Source organism: Tamandua tetradactyla, chromosome 7 (genome assembly GCF_023851605.1).
Source record: "Tamandua tetradactyla isolate mTamTet1 chromosome 7, mTamTet1.pri, whole genome shotgun sequence".
Taxonomy (NCBI): Eukaryota; Metazoa; Chordata; class Mammalia; order Pilosa; family Myrmecophagidae; genus Tamandua; species Tamandua tetradactyla.
Genome location: NC_135333.1, coordinates 121,211,091 through 121,229,857, shown reverse-complemented (window position 1 = coordinate 121,229,857; position 18,767 = coordinate 121,211,091). Strand labels below are relative to the sequence as shown.

Below are 18,767 nucleotides of genomic sequence, written 5' to 3'. Positions count from 1 at the left end.
ATTTTAATCAATTACTGGCATCCTTCTTTACAGCAAATCTCTAGCTGCTATTGATACCAATTTAAGTTGTTGTTTCATCATTTTTTATAACTTACAAGTATACTTTCCCTGATAAAGAGTAAAATATTTTTTCCATTTTCTGAAATTTTGCATTATGTTTGATGAACAAATAAGTAATCTCCTTGATTTAGAAGATATGCAGACAGAACTCTAGAGGATTTTTTTTTCTTTAAATGGCTTTAGTTAATTGCATTTTGGTAATTTTAATGCAATAATTTTAACATACTAATTATTATTTTGTTATAATTTTAATACATTATTTATTATAATAATTTTACTATAATAAAATTTAGGTAATATTTTTAAAGTCAGGTGTGCCATTGTTTTTCTGGTGCCATTTTAGTGTACAATAAATATTTCACACTAAGAGTTTGTGTGGAGAGGGTAAGATCTATAAATGTTTGAACTGAAAAACTACATATTATGAGCCAGCTGGTAAATATTCAGTGAACCAGAGTCTATAGACAATTGTGGTGTTAGAATTTTAAATGTAACTCTGAAACTGTAAGCAAGTTACGTACTTAAGTTTTAGTCTCACAAATAAGCAATATGTAGGACATGCACCCAGTCATATATAGATATTAATTAAGCTAAATATTAATCAGGAGTGTTTGTGTTCTTTCATCTAGTGCCCCAGACTTGGAGGCACCATTCCCTATGTACCTTAAAGAGTGTAATCCTAAAGGACGTAGTAAATAACTGAGATAAGAAATTAAGGAAGTTCTCCAGACCCCTGCTAAATGTTTCATGTTTCCCAATGTTACCCAAGATGATTAACCTGTAAGAGCCACAAGGAAAATCTCTACAGTGAGGCAGGTTTGGGAATTCTCCTCTGTCCTCTGCTGGTATAAATAAAACCTTATCCACTAAAGACACATTCAGTGTATCTGTGCATTAAGCTGCTACAAGTGAAGAACCCAGATTTGGGGGAGTCTCATCTTCAATTGGTGCTCACCATGGGGAGGGAGGTGATATCTGTTGACACCTTGCTTTGTGGATTCTGGATCCCCCATTTAAGACATTTGCAAATTCCAGCTCTGCAACTGCCAGAGAAGTTTTACTCTGAGAGCTGGGTGAGAGAATTTTTTGCCCCGGGTGTCTAAGATTTCAAGGACACCAGGCTGCTGAGGATAAAAATGGGTCTGGTGTGTGCCTGTGAATGAATGTACATGTGTATGGGCCCTATTAGGTATTCAGTGGCACGTTATTTCCTGCCAAAGTTGTAAGTGGGATATTGTACACAGAAAATTGTTTGTTTGGGGTTAGGGAGCAGACCCTGACATAAGGAAGTGTCACTGAAACTTAGGCTTTGATTTTGGTTATTGGTTTGGTTTTGGTGTATGTCTTGTCTCAAAGAGTTGTTTAAAGAGTATTAAAAATGGGAAACAATGTAAGTGAGAAATCTCAACAAAATAAGGATGATCCTTTACATTGTATTCTTAAACACTGAGAGCCATTTGGGTATAAGCACATGACGAAGTAAGAATGACAACATTATGTGAACTAATTTGGCCTCAATATGAATTGGAAGATGGCCAAAAGTGACCAAGTTGAGGATCAATAAAATATAATGCTATTTTGCAATTAGATTTATTTTGTAAAAGAATGAGCAAGTGGCATATAAATTCATATGTTCAGAATAAGAAGGTGCAGAGACAATGCTCATGTTTTATCCATAATCCAGGCCCCTGGGCTCAACTTGAGAGCTCCAGAGTCTTTAACTTGAGAGGAGATAAAGGAGGTCCCCAGTACTCAAGTTAAAAAAGTGCTGACTGAAGATTCTGAATTCCAGGCAGAGAAAATAGTGCCTGAAATTGTGAGTCCTATGTTGGGGACTGCCTGGAGCTCCTGACCAGAAAATGGTAAATGAAGCCACCTAAATCCCAGGATAAGGACAATGACATTAAAAACTTGGTACTGGATATAGCTAAATAAACTGTACAACAGTTAGGCTATCAACAAAGAAATAATTAAGGCAGTGAATATTGTCAGAAATGCCTCACTTATTCTAATCTGCAGATGAAGTTATGGATGCTATTATCACCTCTAGAATTGAGATGGAGGTGCCTATTCTTCCTGTGCAATGGCTGGGGCTCTTGTATACCCTTTCTCCCCTTAGACAATTCGTACAGTTTCTACATCTCCTCACCTCTTTCCACCAGAGTCTATAGACTTTTCACTCTTTCCTGTTCCTCCTCCTCTAATCTTTATTGGAGAAGGAAGGATGAGCCCGAGAATGTCTTTAGTCTCCCCAAAATGGCCCCTTCAACTCATACGCTGAGTAGTATGACTTTTAGGCAGGGTGCCTCTGCTTCTGGAGGGCAAAGTTAGGGGCAATTCCCTGTCTGACAGTTGCCATCTAGAATAGATGACCAAGGTCATCCAAGAGAATATCTTATGTACATACATCATTCTTCAAGAAAATGAAGAATCTTTTAAAATCAATATTTGGCATGCTCAATTCAAACTTGGCTAATATTCAAACTTTATTGAATATTTTGTTAGATTTTGAGAAAAAATGGTTAGTTTTGGAGAAAACACAGTATCATTCTGACTTTCTGCCTAATAGCAATCCTAACAATACCATTCATGTTTCTGGAAGTCTAGCTGTGCTAGTAGCTGATCCAAATTGGGACTCCAATGAACAGGGGGTCAGAATGAGGTGTGACCACTATAAAGCATGCACAATTGTGGGACTTAGAAACAGAATGACAAGTAAAATTCAGGAAGTTGTCCGAAAACCCATCAATGGTCTTAGAAGGACAATTTGAGGTGTTACCTGACAAAGGAAGTAGATTTTTTTCTTTCACCTGATGCTCTCCAATGCTCTCCAATTCCTGAGACTCTGGAGTTTCAAAGAGAGAAAAAGATTATTGCTAGGTGTGATGCAGGAGATCAGAGGGCCTTTCGGCCTAAAATCCTTCTTCCCAAACTGCAGAAATCTAATAGTTTTATAGCCTTAAAAGAAGGGCAGTGGGCTGGCAACAGTGGTTCTGTGGCAGAGTTCTCACCTGCCACACTGGAGATCCAGGTTCATTTCTCAGTGCCCGCCCATGTGGAAAAAAAAAAAAAAAGAAGGGTAGGGGTTTTGGTTTGTGTTCTAGTTTGCTAGCTGCCTGAATGCAACACATCAGAGTGGATTGGCTTTTAATAAAAGGGGATTTATTTCATTAGTTCTTCAGAGGAAAGACAGCTAACTTTCAACTGAGGTTTTTTCTTACTTGGAAGGCACAGGGTGATCTCTAGGGACCTTCTCTCCAGGCCTCTGGGTTCCAACAACTTTCCCTGGGGTGATTTCTTTCTGCTTGTCTGAAGGCCTGGGCTGAGCTGCAAGTGCTGAGGTAAGGTATGCTGAGCTGCTTGGGCTGTACTACATTGCATTCTCTCATTTAAGCACCAGCCAATTAAATCAAACATCATTCATTGCAGCAGGCATGCCTCCTAGCTAACTGCAGATGTAATCAGCAACATATGAGGTTCACATGTCATTGGCTCATGTACACGCAATAGATCTAGGCACCTTCACCTGACCAAGTTGACAACTGACTCTAACTACCACGGTTTGTTAAAGCTTCCAGAAAGCAATTTGCCAGAAATAGAATGGCTTTTGAAAAGGAAATTTATTAAGTTGCAAGTTTACAGTTCTAAGGTCATGAAAATGTTCAAATTTATTACTACAAATTGAGTGGGATCCTGTGCTCCTGAGATTTGGGAAGTCCCAATATACAGACAAAGATTAGCAAAAACAAAGTGATGGGAATTTACTACATTTAAAAACCAACATTGACTTAGGAGGGGAGAAGACTTGGAGGACTTTCATAAGCTACTTGATCCAGAGAACACAGTGACAAGTACTATAGCCTATGTTCATCAGATAAGTCACTAGGGATGAGAAACTGTCTTCCAATGCATCAGTCTCTTCTTAGTGGCCCCAATTTCATCGAACTGTACAAAATACAATAAATAAATGAGTAACCTGTGCAAGGGTCAATTCCCACCCCTGCCTCAAAGTACCTCTGTTACCCAAAGGAGTTTAAAATAGAGGCTTATGTGGTGGGGAGGACTGGCAGATAGATTCTATAGTAATGACAAAAGTACCCAGAACTTTAAAGCATTTTCTGATACATGTAGACACTTTTAACGGGTCTTTAGGGAAATGTCAGATTGAAAAGGCAAAAGAGATTATAAAATATTTACTTATAGAAATTATTCTGATATTTGGGTTCCTGTTTCTACTTAAAGCAACAACAGACCAGCTTTCATGGAAAAGATTGTTAAAGATGTTTCAACACTGTTGGTATCAAATGGTACCTACATTCCACTTACAGGCCACAGTCTAAAGAAACAACAGAATGATGAATCAAAACGTCAAAGAGAATGTAGCTAAAATCTGCTTGAAAACTCATTTAAAATGTGATAAAGCTTTGTCTGTTTCTCTTTTGAGGATAAGAGTAGCACCTTAAAATGGGGATGTTTCCAGTCCTTATGAAATAACATTTGGTAGGCCATTTCTGAAGGTTGACCAAACAGGTAAAATGCATCCTACCTCAGAATTAGCTACAATCAATGTGTAAAGTCTTTAGATGCTATTTTGACTGAAATTAATAATTATATCTCTCATCATCTTAAGTTCCACTTCTGTGAGCCAGTCTAATTTCTGGATTTGCAGCCAGCTGCCTATCTAGTTTGCCATGATGGATAGTTCCCTTTTAGGGGGCAAACTGGATGGCTGTTGATTCATTAATAATTCCAAGGCAGAAGGAACCCAGTGTGTTAAATGCCAATGACATCACCAGAGCTGACTCTAGTCACTCGTCAGTAAACTTAACCAGGAAATCCTCTTGATTTTTTTCTGACTAAGCTACTAATGAGGCAGTGCTATGTTGTTCCTATCAGTAGATAGAAAAGGAGAAAAGTTAACTGAAAGAGTAAAAGATAGACATATTCAACTCTGGGATGGAATAGTTTGGATTACCCCAGGACATGGGAGACTGAGCCAGAGGCTCCATTTTGTTGGAAGAGAAAAAAACATTCCTGGTTACACATCCCTTTTTCAATATATAAAATGGGGTATTAACCTCTGAAAATTGTAAATGCGTGATCAGTTTATTAGTTAGTGATTGGTATGGAACTGCCTGGAATCTGAGACCTGGAAAATATTGAGTCTCCCTTAATGGAACCCAATGAATCTGCAAATCTAATTTATGGCCCTGCTTTCACTTGGGTGGATAGGATGATATACTGTAGGTTACCTTTGGGCTCAAGGTATAATTCATACTATACTTTATCATATGTGATAATTTAATCCTGTTACAAGCTCGATGGACTCACTCTCTTTTCCATTGGTACAATCATCTAGCTGAAGTTTTGTCCTATCTATAGGAGTTAAATGTCTAATTGCCAAGATAGATGAATTAAACTCCTTTGTTGCCAGGATGGTAAATGACAGCTGTCATAATATAACCCTTGTAAATGTGGAAATGGATTTAATGTCCAATGCAGTATTATAATACGGAATGGCTCTAGATACACTCACTGCCTCACAAGGGGGAACTTGTGCTATAGTTAAAATATATATAGTTAATCATATATTTGATGAACCTGGTATTATCTCTTCTCTCCTAGATCACCTAAATGATCAAGTTAAGGCTATGGTTACTCCAGCTAAAATTTTAATCTCTTTGATTTATTCAATTGGCTACCTTCAGGAATTGGTTCATGGTTACAGACTCTTCTTCAAGCCAGACTTAGAATTTTGCTTGTTATATCTATTTTTGTTCTTGTTAAATGTCTTTTATCTCTATTGTACTTGGATTATAACTAAAATAGATGTAAAAACCCTTTTCATCTTCCACAGCCCCTAGCAAACATGACTGATTTTCCCCCAAAGTAAATGAATATCTGCAAGTTATGAATCAGAAAATTCACTAGACAACCCTTAACTATGTCATAGCAGTTCAGCAGGAAGAAGCCAGAACAAACAATGACCTGATTCCCAATATTGGAAATAGATATTAATTTAAGGGAGTAATTGCAGTTTTAGAGTTTTCAGTGTAACTCTGAAACAATAAAATACTTTCTGTCTCCACATGTGATCATCAAATGAAGACAAATTCAGATTTAGAAACATAGAATATAGTTGTGAAATTCATGATTAATATTTAATGTGCATATTTAAAAGTTTTATGCATTTCTCTATTAAAATAGCACCATAAGCAACACATCAGTATTTTCTATTAAAAATGAATGATACATATTCCTTTATATTTAGGGAAGGCTTGGGTACTTACATATTACTGGATATAAAGCAGTATTTCTTACAACATAAAAAAGTTGAAACTAATTGAACAATTGTGTAAATATCATTCTAAATTGCATGTAAAATTTCAACTAATATATTGATTCATAGTCTTGTGCTAAAATTCACAAAAGTTCTTTCCAGTGAAAAAGTTCTCTTTGATGATAACGTTGAACACAAAGATCAACCATAAATAATATCCTCAGAATATAACTAACTTAAAAATATGAAATTAAAAAATAACCAGGCCTACTTCGCTACTTAAAGTGTGCAAATACACAGGGAAGGTATACCTTGCTGAAAGAGACTAAACAGAACATTATTTTAACAATAAATGAATAAGCCATAACATAAAACATAAAAAACTATATTTTCTTGTCGACTAAAATTCCAGGAATTCTTAGTATTTAAGACAAAATTTAAGTCAGGGAAACTTACAGATACTTATAAGAAGAAATATTAAATCCATCCTGTTGGAAAGTAAAGAAGATCTGAAAAGAGAATTTAGAATCTGAGTAGCCAGAGAAGGAAATGAAATTAACAAGATTAAACCTGTGCATCTGAGTGCTGTGTGAAAAGGTTCAAAGCAGAAGAGCATAAAAGATCTGAAATGAATATTGAAATGGGTACAGCGGATGATTCGGGGCAAGCACTTGATCCCCACATTGCTCTTCATATTCCCAGTTCTTAGAGAAGGAGAAAGGAACATCATAGATAACCAAGTGATGTTAGAAAAAAGATAAGCATTTCCATTGAGTTAATTGACTTTGCACTTCACTTTCAACCTATCCTAAGTGAAGACTTTTAAACATAAAAATATTTTTTCCCAGCTCTGATATAATTCAGAATGTATTTAATCATTTATTATGACATTTATTATGTCACCATACAATGGTGACAAGTCATTCTACTAGGACTGACAGATGACCCCGATCGGCAAATTGCCATTTTCCTTTTTCTATTTCTAAAATATTTACTGAGTATCATCCTGCTCACTCTGGTGGATTCCCACCTCAAAACACCCATGTATTTCTTCCTTCGGAATTTTTCCTTCTTAGAAATTTCATTGATATCTACTTTCCAGCATCATGACTATGGATAAAACAATTTCCTATTATGCTTGTGTAACCCAATTATTTTTTCTCCATCTTCTTGAGGAGCATTGAAGTTTTTCCTGTTGGCTGACATGTCCTATGACCACCCTGTAGCTATCTGCAACCCCCTTCATTATGCAACAATTATAAGCAGCAGAGTTATATAAGAGTTAGCTCTTGGTTGAGTGGACTGTTAAAAGTCTCTCTGGGCCTTATCATGGTTCAAGGGTTGGAATTCTGTGATGCCAATATTATCGACCACTTTTCCTGCAACTATTCCCCTGTCCTGAAGTTCTCCTGCACAGACACACATGTCATAGATATGTTAAGTTTTATTTTGGCTATTGCCACATTCTGTTTACATTGGCCCTGGTGATATTCTCCTACATAGATATCAATAAGAACAATTCTGAAGATCACTTCTGCCCAGTAGAAGGAAAAAAGGCTTTTCCTACCTGTTCTTCCCACATATTATTGTTTCTATTTCTTACAGCAGCTACATTTTTATGTATATTAAACCTGCTACTGAGGAAAGAATATATTTAAACAAGAAGGTGGCAGTACTCAGCACTTCAATTGCACCTGTCTCAAATCCATTTTTAAATACTCTAAAAAATAAACAAGTGAAACAAGCCCTAAAGAATATAATGAAAAATCAGGTCTTCATTACCTTAAAATAATAGCTTTGGCTTTTATAAAAGCATACGTCTATGGGATAATGAGAATTGCACCATACGTTAATCACTCTTTTAATGTATTCATTTTTTTTTAGGTTTATGTGTTGATAAAGACTAACAATTTCAAACAAAAGCATCTTTTAGTGCTATTTTCTTCATTCATGATATTCCTTTTCCCATTGCTGGAATCACTTAACTCCTTTAACTTAATTAATTTTGTTCAACCTCAGGATATTCTACTAGGATTTCATTTTGGAAATCCAGTATTTCCATGTTTTTTGTGCATAGATGTGCCCAAATAGTGAACTCCGTAAGTATTTTTTTTCATTCTCTAGGAATAGGTTTCTTCCTTATATCAGGCAGTCTACATATTTTAGAAAAATATATACTTCCAAAAAGATAGTAACGAATTTTAATAGAAGTTTTCATGTCCAGGCACAATGATGATATCTAATATGTTATCTAAATCTCTCTCCATCTGTAAAACAAATATGCCTGTTTCCTTTAGGTAAGAGTGCTTTTATCAGAAGCTACTTTAAAGAATATAGGTAGATTATGTGAAGGTCACATGTTAGGTAACTGCTTGATCTTAAATTTAAAGCTATGTTTTAAAATTTATACCATAAGCAAATAATATCTGTGCCATATTGCCTTTCATGTGAGTGTAATGTCATTATTTGATCTGAAAAACATGGGATGAATGACAACTTTCCTAAAATATTTACACATTCATCTTAGGAGGAAAAAAAAGATTAAGTCTGTATAAATCTAGAAGTCACAAATAAAACTTATATAGGAGATTTTGAGATATGCATAGTATTTCATACAGAATTGTTATTCATCTTGCAATGTTTTGCCATATCTTCTATCATGGGTCTGTCTTTACACATGCCTTTTCATTCTCTCCTATTCCTTTCTTTTATTCCAAATATCATGCTCTGAATAATCATTAATATTCTTCTAGTGTCTCTTGTGAGATCACACTTTCCGTTATGTTATACTTTTTATTTAACATATATCCCAAAGCCATCATCCAAAAGAATATTTTTAAATTATAAATTAAAAAAAGGTGAAAATGGCATTTCATTTTTTCTCATTTGATTTATTATGTAGTAACCCCACTGTTCTTTTTCTCTTTACCTTGATTAATGGTTCTTCATAGCACATACTAATAACCATCATTCAAGTGCTAATTATCTGTTTCAAATATTGGAATGTTAGCTCCATGAATGTAGGGGCTTTAATTTGCTCACCCCTCTTTTCACAAAGCCTAGTATGCTGTCTGATACATAGCATTGCTCAATTATATTTAAATATTAAATGCAAACTCTAGAATGGCAATATCTTTATGATTTTTTTAGTATTTTCTTGTTTTGTCACTGTCTTAAATATTCATCAGGTTTCCTGCATATATTCATGTTTATTTATTTATTTTTCTTTATTGGGGAAGTTGTGGATTTATAGAATAATCACCCATAAAATACTGGATTCCCATGCAGCACCCCACCACCAACACTTGCACTGGTGTGGAAAATTTGTTACAGTTGATGCCAACTTTTTTTTGTAATTCTACTATTTTTTGACAGTAATTACATTTGTTACAATTGCTGAAAGATTATTAAAGTAGTACCATAACAATTGTACATAGTTTATGTAGGGGCAGTTTTTCCCCATGTTCTCCACCTTTTTTTATGCATGACTTTATTTTATTACTTATCTACCCACAAACTGGATAAAGGGAGTGCCAGCCACAAGGTTTTTATAATCACATGGTCAAACATAAAAGCCATATAGTTAAATCAAAGATCAAGATTATTGGATTACAGTTCAACAATTTCAAGTATTTTCTTCTGGCTATTCAAATACACAAGAAACTAAGAAGAAATATTTATATAATGAGTCAGTGGTCATAATCATTTGTTAAATCTTAATTTCTTAGTTTTCTACCTCCTCCTTCTCACTTGCCCATTCTCTCAATTTTCAGGGATATCTAGGCAATGACCATTTTAACTTATTCATGCTGGAAAGAGGTGTTGATATTATGGATAGAGGAATGAAACTGGTTGATGTTCTGGGAGAGACTGTCACCTATGGAATTCAGTGGTTATCTGGCATAGGGACAATCTGGATCTCTTAAGTTTCTGAATAACTAAATTTACTAAATGAAGTATTTATAGAGTCTTGGATAGAGTCCAGGGTATTCTTTATGATTTTCAGAAATACTGGTGGTTGGTCTCAGAATTTTCTCATTCTAGTTAGTTTAAATTAGTGGGACCATACAATATTTGTCCTTTCATTCTAGGCTTATTTCACTCAACAAAATGTCCTCAACATTCATTCACCTATTGCATGCCCCATGAGTTAATTCCTTCCTGCAGCTGCTTGATATTCCATCATATGTAAACATACGATGTATATCTCTGCTCACCCATCTGTTCATCATTTGATGTACCCTTAGGCCACCTACATCCACTGGTAAACATGAATAATGCCACCGTAAACACCAGTGTGCAAATTTCTACTCATGCCCCTGCTTTCAGTTTTTCCAAATATATGTCTAATAATGGTATTGTAGGATCATATGGTAACCCTATACTTTGTACCTGTCAAACCAACACTCTGTTCTATAGAGGGGCGGCACTATTCTACTTCCCTACTAACAGTGAATAGGTATATTTCTCTCCTCCCATCTTCTCTAGCACTTGTATATTTCTGTTTATTTTTAAAACATTTTTATTCACCCACCATACAATCCATCCTAAGTATACAATGATTTGCTCCTGATATAATCACATAGTTATGCCTTCACCACAACAATCTGCATGATAAATGTACATTTCTTCTACAAAGAGAGAAAAAAGGAAATATAAAGTAGAAATTAATGAAAATTTGCATTAATTGTATTTTTTCCATACACCATCCCATTTTTAACACCTAGCAATAATGACATTCATTTGTTCTCGTTCTTGTAAAAACGTTTTGTTTGTACATTTAATCATGATAATTGTCTACTCTAGAGTTTCACTAAGTGACACAGTACCAGTTTTTATTCCCTACCTTGCCTTCTGGTGTCACTCAACTTTGTTCATTGTCATTATTGTGCTGCTATCCAAAGTATTATGCTATCCATTTATAAATGTTTATAATCAATCCTGTCGAACATTCTGTAATCCTACAGCATCAAATGCCCAAACTCTATAATTTGTCTATCTCCTGATAATTGTGCTTTCAACTTTAACTCAGAATTTGCTCATTATAGTTAGTTCATGTTAGTGAGACCTGATACAGTATTTGTCCTTTTGTTTCTGGCTAATTTCATTCAACATAATATCCTGAAAGTTCATATACATTGTTGCATGCATCATGCCTTTATACTGTTTTACAGCCATGCAATATTCCATCTTATGTATATACCACATTATGTTTAACCACTCTTCCATTGATGGATATTTAGGTTGTTTGCATCTATTTGCAGTCAGGAATAGTGTTGATATAAACATTGGTGTGCAAATATCTGTTCATGTCCCGGATTTATAACTAGTAATGGATTTCTGGATCATGTGGTAATTTTATACTTAGCTTCCTGAGTAACCACCAAACTACCTTCCAAAGTGGCTGCACCATTCTACATTCCCACCAACAGTGAATAAGTGTACCCATTTCTCCAAATCCTTACCAGAACATCTAGTTATCTGATTGTTGTTGTTTTTCTTTTAAAATGGCCATTCTAGTAGTGTGACATGGTATTTTATTATGGCTTTTCCTAATAGGCAGTGAAGTGGAATATCTTTTCATATGCTTTTGAGTTACCTGTGTTGCAATCTTTCAGCAACCCTGCGAAATGAGCACACAGACACACAAGATGAACAAGAAGACTGCAGCCCTGAAGAGCTTCAGCTGCTTTATTTTATATCCTTTCTCACAGCTCTTTTGCTGACTAAGCCTGCTTTCAGTATATTACTCCCTACATACAAGAGATAGCTAAAAAGACCTTGGGGCTTAAAAAAAACAAACATTCTGTCCCTCTCAGACTGTCCTCCAAGTAAGCAGATAACAGTCTCCACAGTTTACTGCCAAGGCCACTCTGAAGCCAGTCACTCCCAATAAATTCCACAGGTTTTCTATTAACCCTTGGGCTCCTACATTTCCCCCTTTTTTATTTTATAAGTCGAGGTGACTGTGCCTGTCTTAAGTTGCCCTTAAGCTCTGAAGGAAGGGTCTTACCCATCACTGGCTACCAGTCAAGTGCTCTGACTTTGATTCTGGAGGGGAGCCAAGAGTTTTGCAAGATTCATACTGTTAGCATGGCTTTGCTCAGTGACTGTGCCTGTCTTAGGTTGCCCTTAAGCTTTGAAGGAAGGGTCTACCCATCATTGGCCACCAGTCAAGAGCTATAGTTTATTTAGGGGAGGAGGTCAAAACTTTAAAAATAATACTTTGGGAGCTTGTGTTTGTTTATGATTAGAAGATATGACAGATAGCAAACGGTGCTTCAGGACACTAAAGAGGAAAAGAAAGAGTAAGAAAAGTAAAATTCCTATTCCGAATGTTGTTACAAAATGAGAAGTTTTCCACCAATCTACAGGATTAAGATTTTTTAGCTTTTGGGTAATTGATTGTATAACATCACCTCCATAGGGTACATGTAAATTTTCTGAAATAATTCTAATACCCGTTTTTGCATTTCTAAGATACCAAGATTTAAACTATCTAAAAGCCCCAAAAGATGCCTCTTTTATCTTTTCCCATTCTATTTCAGAACAATTATATCTTAAAGGGGTAATACAAAAAATTGCTCTTATTTTAGTTACGTTTTAAACTTCGTAAGAAATTTAAATTATACATTTGATCTCCAATATGAAACAATGCTGTCTCTATTATTAATTTGCTCCTCAATGTGAGATAGACTATGCCACAGTTCACTGGCATTTTTATGCCACTCTATAACATAATACTGTGTCTGTATAGTTTGATGCAACACAGTTCCAGCAAGTGCAGCCACTGTGATAATTCCAATGATTCCAAAGACAGCTGCAATAATGAGTCCAATTAGTCTCTTAGTCCTTTTCAGATATTCTTTTGCCAAATGGATCAAGACTTGTGTTTCTGGAGAGGATTACCCGGATCTTGACATCTGCACCAGCAGCATACCTCTTCTTTTCCTTGCTGCTAAAATAGTCTCATTTTCCTGCAACATAAATGCTTGGAGACAAGTGACTAGAAAACAGTTCTCACAATTAAAAGTTTGATTTCTTATATGCATGTGACTTTTAACAAATACATATGAATCTTTAGTACATATGTGCATATAATGTTTATGGCTGCTATTTAAAAGGAAGTTATAGTTACCAGAATTTTGCTATAAAAATTGATCCCAGTCCTAGGAAAATTTTCCATAAATTTCTCTGATTAATGTTATATTTATCATCCCATGGATTTGGCACAAATTGTCCTTTATGTATTAAACTTTGATTTAGCTTGCCTGTCCATATAGTCTCAGTTATCTTCGGCCCCACAGGGGCCACATCTCTTACAATTTCTTAGGAATTATTAATTATGATAACTGTTAGATCCATATGACATAACTGCCATCCATTTCAACTTTCTTTCTCATCTAACAGTCAAGTATTATTTGATTCCATAGAGTTATGCATATGGATCTTTCTAAAAATGGAAGAGTTAAATTTGATACCATTTTTCTTCTTCTTTAAGTAGTTTTGGAAGTCTTGAATCTACTGGACCTGGGAATCTTAAACTAGTATTCAGATATTTTGGTAAAGTTGGATTGGCCCATGTTAGGGCTAGCAGCAAAGGTGTTAGGAATATAAACCCAATAAATATAATTATGTTCCTGTCCTTCAGCAATTAAAGTTATATGTCCTATAATCTACATTATCCATTTAGTTATTATTTTCATCCGGGTTGACATGTCTGGGTTTTATTCTCTTTGAGTGAATCCAAATCAAGGTTCCATCACCTTTAATGATAAGAGCAAATCCCCTACCCACACCTTTATCATGCCTGGTTTCCATAAATCATCCTTAACATCTTTCCAATAGATCAGCTACAGCTGCAGTTCTGTTTGAGTTATATCACTTTTCTTTTCCAAATTACTAAAATGTTGTTCTGCAGGAGTCTGTGATGAATTATCATAAATGTTTAAAGAATTTAAAGTAAACAGTGCTTTTGCTAATTGATCTTTTGGTGTACTTATTTTCATAACATCATCCTCCTGATCTTCCCTTTTGTTTTATGAGCATAGATTTTAGGGTCCAGTTTGTTCATTTAATAATTCATTGCCCAGAGGGATTATGTGGAATTCCTGTGATATGAGTAATATGAAAAGTAGCATAAAATTTACAAAATTGCTTTCCTGTATAAGCAGGACCATTGTCCATTTTAACAGATTGAGGGCATCCCATAACAGCAAAAAGCGTTAAGTAGATGTGATCGAAAATGGCAGAAATGTTCTTCAGATTATGTGGTAGCCCAGATGAAATGAGAACAAGTGTTTATGATAACATGTATATACTGCATTTTATCAAAATGTGAAATATGAGTAACATCTATTTGCCATAATTTATTTGCTTTTTGATTTCGAGGATTAACCCCTGATGCAAATGTGAGTGTATTTAAAGGTCCACAGGTTTGATAAATCCTAATAATGACCTGACCTGAGCTTGCTGTTTAAAGATGGAAATTTTTTTCAAAGCTTTTTGCTATTGATATGAGTTAATTTTTGAAATGCTGTGGGATCCTGAATTACCCTCATAAGAATATCTACTTGCTGATTTTGTAATGACAAAGACCTTTAAGATTAGTATGAGTTTTTATATGCATGACAAAAAGGGGAGTAATTCAACTTCTGACTAATGTTTGTAAATGTAAAAACATTTGGGACAGTTCATCTCCTTCAAACAAAGAAGCTGTCTTAATGTGAGTAACTGTTTGGCAGACATATTCAGAATTAGAAACAATATTTAGAGATTATGGAAAATTTTGCAATATTTGAATTACAGCTGCTAAGTTAGTACGTTGGGCTGAGGTATAAGGTGTTTTCTAACTTTTGTTTTTCCCTGGGGTGACATATGCAGCCTGCCCATTATTATTATTATTAGTAAAGATGGTAATGGTTTTTTCTAGTGGGGAAGCCTGATTTATTTTAGGCAAAATCCATTATGTTTTTTTTAGAAATTATAAAAGTTTATTTATTTATTTATTTTAAAAAAATTTAACAAATGAACAAAAACATTTTTAACATATTACTATTCCATTCTATATATATAATCAGTAATTCCTAATATTATCACATAGTTGCATATTCATCATAATGATTAAGAAATTGCAAAAGTTTTGATATAGGCAAATGATTACTAATATGTCCTTTAAAATTATTTAATGCTATTTGCCAAGAGGTATTGAAAATAAATAGACTTTGAACCCCTCCCTTTGTGAGATCACACACTATGCACTTAGCATTGTGACCTCTTAATTGATAACATTTTTGGCGATCTTTGGCTATTAAAGAAATGATTTTTGCAAATATGTATTTAAACATTTTTGTCAATTATTTGGTGAAAAAAATTTATTTTAAAATACCATCTTGCCAAAGTAGGCCTGTGGGAGATTGCAAGGTAAAGAAAATAATAAAATTAACAGGTTTTTCTAAATTTATCTGAGCAAGTTGTCCTTTTTGAATGCGTTGTTTAATTAATTTTAATTTTTGTTAAGCTATAGCTGTTAACTGCCTTTTGCTTAATAAATCAGAATCTCTTTGTAAAATATTAAACAAGTTTTGCAACATATAATTAGGAATTTTTAAAGTGACAAGTAGCAAAATTGAAAGCAGAGTGTTAATAATGATGTGTACCCATAATAAATGACCAGTTTTTATAAAATGAATTCATTGGATTGATTGAAAAGGAATGCAGGGATGAGGATTCTTTATAATTGGTTGTGTGTTTTTGCTAATTTTAAATTTATTGCATGCAGTTTGTATGATATTTTTTTATAATAGTGGTCAAATTCCAATTTGCTTACATGACCGGGCCCAGTTGGGTCCTCTGGGAACTGCCTAGGGACCAAGAGGAGCTTCCTGAGACCTAGATATCTTTATTAAAGTACACCTCTTTCTGGGAGGATAGCCAGTCCTCCCAGCTAGAGTACACATTTTAATTGTTTCTTTTCAAGGTCATGTGATAGCAACATCAGCTGCATGTAATGGCAACATCAGGTGAATAGAACAGATGCCACAAGTATATATGTTTTTTGCATTCAGCCCTCAAATTTGATCTGCTCCGAACTTAAGTCATGGTTATTTTGGGATAAATTTAGTTTATACCTATGTAGTTTATACAAACACTGGATAAAGCACTAAAATATTTTGGCTTAAAGGAATTAAGGTATTTATATGATGTGAATATTATTTAGTGAGTAATAGATTTATTTATAGCAATATTATTTAGATTAATAGATTAAGTCACCTGGTCTGGGGCAAGAAAAGAAACAGTTTTTTGCCAGTATAATGATACCCAGAAGAAAATCAGTATTTTTTATACAAATAATGACATGATAAAAGCTAATGTAAGGTAGTTTGATAAAACACAGACTCTTTGCCTTTTATACTGATTATTTAGAAAAAAAATTTTATATTTTTTCATTAAGGGTCTAAGAAAACATTGTTATTTTAGACTCATTAACTCTTTTTTGATTTTGACCATAATTTCCATTTTTATAAACTCTCAGCAATTACTATATTAGTTCAGGCTTTGTTATACATTTTTTTCATTTTGTAACAGTAATTCATTTTATCTTAAAATAAAATTATTTTTTTCTATTAATAAAAATATGTCATATTTTTTATGCTTAAGTCATTATTTTAAACAAATATTTTACCACACATAATTACCATCAAAATTATATTTGTTAGAATAATGTTAAATACTTAAAATCCTTTAGTTAATGCATATTTGAAGCATCAGTATATAGTTCTTAACAAGAATTTTCAGTTTCAAAGTTCTGATAATATATTTCCTTTTCAAATAATAGGAGCTAAACTCATGGCCAGTTTCCAAATTGCTATTTGTCAAGAATCTAAGTTAACAAAAGGAGATGGGGCTGCCATTCCCATTCATTGTCACAAGATTTTATTTGTAGCATTGGTATAAATTTCAGTAGAATAATTATTTAGATTAAACCAAGGTAACTTAACAGAACACTTTGAGTCAGAACTACAATCCTGAATTGCACACCCCTTAGGGGACCAATTTGTTACAATTCCATAGGAATGAGTACTGACTCTTGTTCTGCATTGATCCTATTGAATATTTTCTGACTCAGATGTATGAATTTTTATATAAAGGCAGCTCATTAAGAACAAGCTCAGAAATTAATAATTTTTTTCTTGCTCTGCTAAAGGTATGGTAAAGAAGCAATCTTTTAAAACTATCATAATAATAGGAAACAGTACAGTCTTTATGCTGAAACCAATAACAATACTTCTGTACTAAAGAAAAGAGCTCTAGTGACTCTGAAGTTTTTATTGAGACCCCTGTGGTTTTTAACAATGTTTTCAACACACAAATATATTCATCTATTCACCCTCTATGATTTCCCATTACCCTGATGCTATAAGGAAATTAAAACTATTTTAAACTTTAAAAGACTTACAACAATGACCTAGGTCTGTTCCTGTTGTGAATCCTTAGCATCCGGAGACACTCAATTAATTACCTTGGATAGTTTAACACAAAAGCAGAGTAGTCACTTCTTAGAGTCCCTTCGCTGATGATGCTCACATAATGTTTTTACAACTTCCTTCCAATCTCTAAGATTAAGCTGCACTTTATGTTGACAGTGGAACCAATAGCATTTTTGAGAAACATGTTTGAAAAGTTTTGAAAGTAAAGCATCAGAAGCCTCCACTCCTATGGAGTGTAATAATCCCTTGAGTAAATATAAATATTCCCGTTCCATTGATGGTGAATTGCCCATTGTGACATATAAAACACAAATCCAAAAGTCCCTCAACTAATTCAAGGAGGCACTTACCCTTTTGGTTTCACAGTGAAGAATGCTTTGAAAACTTCAGGTCCCTGTTTGGGCGCCACTTGTTGCAATCTTTCAGCAACGGTGCGAAATGAACACACAGACACACAAGACGAACAGGAGGACTGTAGCCCTGAAGAGCTTCAGCTGCTTTATTTTATATCCTTTCTCACAGCTCTTTTGCTGACTAAGCCTGCTTTTCAGTATATTACTCCCTACATACAAAAGATAGCTAAAAAGACCTTGGGGCTTAAAAAACAAACAAACATTCAATCCCTCTCAGACCCTCCAAGTAAGCAGATAACAGTCTCCACAATTTACTGCCAAGGCCACTCTGAAGCCAGTCACTCCCAATAAATTCTGCAGGTTTTCTATTAACCCTTGGCTCCTACAACCTGCATTTCCTCCTAGGAAAAGTGTCTAACCATGTCTTTTGCCTATGTTTTAGTTGTGTTATTTGTCTTTTTGTTATTGAGTTGGAGGGTCTCATTTTATGTTTTGAATATTAAACCCTTAGCTGGTATGTGATTTCCAAATATTTTAATCCATTGAGTAGGATGTTTTTTAACTTTCCTGATAAAGTCTGTTGAT

General features: G+C 34.4%; 1 long non-coding RNA gene across 1 annotated transcript in view; it reads right to left on the bottom strand.

Annotated features, from left to right (window-relative positions):
* Nucleotides 1-18,453, bottom strand: part of LOC143690089 (uncharacterized) — a 100,530-nt gene extending 82,077 nt beyond the window's left edge. The window contains exons 1-2 of the long non-coding RNA XR_013178993.1: nt 18,180-18,453; nt 2,840-2,905 (exon numbers count right to left, since the gene is read on the bottom strand). This is a non-coding gene — a long non-coding RNA (uncharacterized LOC143690089). The remainder of the gene's footprint in view (nt 1-2,839; nt 2,906-18,179) is intronic.
* Nucleotides 18,454-18,767: the final 314 nt, after the last annotated feature.